The sequence below is a fragment of the Pseudophryne corroboree genome, unplaced genomic scaffold, assembly GCF_028390025.1.
Source record: "Pseudophryne corroboree isolate aPseCor3 unplaced genomic scaffold, aPseCor3.hap2 scaffold_839, whole genome shotgun sequence".
In the NCBI taxonomy this organism is placed as follows: domain Eukaryota; kingdom Metazoa; phylum Chordata; class Amphibia; order Anura; family Myobatrachidae; genus Pseudophryne; species Pseudophryne corroboree.
Window position 1 is genome coordinate 83423 of NW_026970418.1, and position 1937 is coordinate 85359.

Here is a 1937-nt window from a genome sequence, read left to right on the forward strand (position 1 = left end):
TACAAGACAGCTTTTCCTTGCCAATATCTCTCTTTTGCAAAGAGCTGCGCATTGGAAAATTCAGGGCTATGCCGTGTAGATGATGGCCTAACAGGAGGCTTTAACATTTTCTTTCTAGTGTCCTTCGTTTGGGAGAAAAATGCAAAGGTACAAGACAGCTTTTCCTTGCCAATATCTCTCTTTTGCAAAGAGCTGCGCATTGGAAAATTCAGGGCTATGCCGTGTAGATGATGGCCTAACAGGAGGCTTTAAAATTTTCTTTCTAGTTTCCTTCGTTTGTGAGAAAAATGCAAAGGTACAAGACAGCTTTTCCTTGCCAATATCTCTCTTTTGCAAAGAGCTGCGCATTGGAAAATTCAGGGCTATGCCGTGTAGATGATGGCCTAACAGGAGGCTTTAAAATTTTCTTTCTAGTGTCCTTCGTTTGGGAGAAAAATGCAAAGGTACAAGACAGCTTTTCCTTGCCAATATCTCTCTTTTGCAAAGAGCTGCGCATTGGAAAATTCAGGGCTATGCCGTGTAGATGATGGCCTAACAGGAGGCTTTACAATTTTATTTCTAGTGTCCTTCGTTTGGGAGAAAAATGCAAAGGTACAAGACAGCTTTTCCTTGCCAATATCTCTCTTTTGCAAAGAGCTGCGCATTGGAAAATTCAGGGCTATGCCGTGTAGATGATGGCCTAACAGGAGGCTTTAACATTTTCTTTCTAGTGTCCTTCGTTTGGGAGAAAAATGCAAAGGTACAAGACAGCTTTTCCTTGCCAATATCTCTCTTTTGCAAAGAGCTGCGCATTGGAAAATTCAGGGCTATGCCGTGTAGATGATGGCCTAACAGGAGGCTTTAAAATTTTATTTCTAGTGTCCTTCGTTTGGGAGAAAAATGCAAAGGTACAAGACAGCTTTTCCTTGCCAATATCTCTCTTTTGCAAAGAGCTGCGCATTGGAAAATTCAGGGCTATGCCGTGTAGATGATGGCCTAACAGGAGGCTTTACAATTTTCTTTCTAGTTTCCTTCGTTTGGGAGAAAAATGCAAAGGTACAAGACAGCTTTTCCTTGCCAATATCTCTCTTTTGCAAAGAGCTGCGCATTGGAAAATTCAGGGCTATGCCGTGTAGATGATGGCCTAACAGGAGGCTTTAAAATTTTCTTTCTAGTTTCCTTCGTTTGGGAGAAAAATGCAAAGGTACAAGACAGCTTTTCCTTGCCAATATCTCTCTTTTGCAAAGAGCTGCGCATTGGAAAATTCAGGGCTATACCGTGTAGATGAAGCACTAACAGGAGGCTTTAAAATTTTCATTCTAGTGTCCTTCGTTTGGGAGAAAAATCCAATGGTACAAGACAGCTTTTCCTTGCCAATATCTCTCTTTTGCAAAGAGCTGCGCATTGGAAAATTCATGGCTATGCCGTGTAGATGATGGCCTAACAGGAGGCTTTAAAATTTTCTTTCTAGTGTCCTTCGTTTGGGAGAAAAATGCAAAGGTACAAGACAGCTTTTCCTTGCCAATATCTCTCTTTTGCAAAGAGCTGCGCATTGGAAAATTCAGGGCTATGCCGTGTAGATGATGGCCTAAGAGGAGGCTTTAAAATTTTCTTTCTAGTTTCCTTCGTTTGGGAGAAAAATGCAAAGGTACAAGACAGCTTTTCCTTGCCAATATCTCTCTTTTTCAAAGAGCTGCGCATTGGAAAATTCAGGGCTATGCCGTGTTGATGATGGCCTAACAGGAGGCTTTAACATTTTCTTTCTAGTTTCCTTCGTTTGGGAGAAAAATGCAAAGGTACAAGACAGCTTTTCCTTGCCAATATCTCTCTTTTGCAAAGAGCTGCGCATTGGAAAATTCAGGGCTATGCCGTGTAGATGGTGGCCTAACAGGAAACTTTAAAATTTTCTTTCTAGTGTCCTTCGTTTGGGAGAAAAATGCAAAGGTACAAGACAGCTT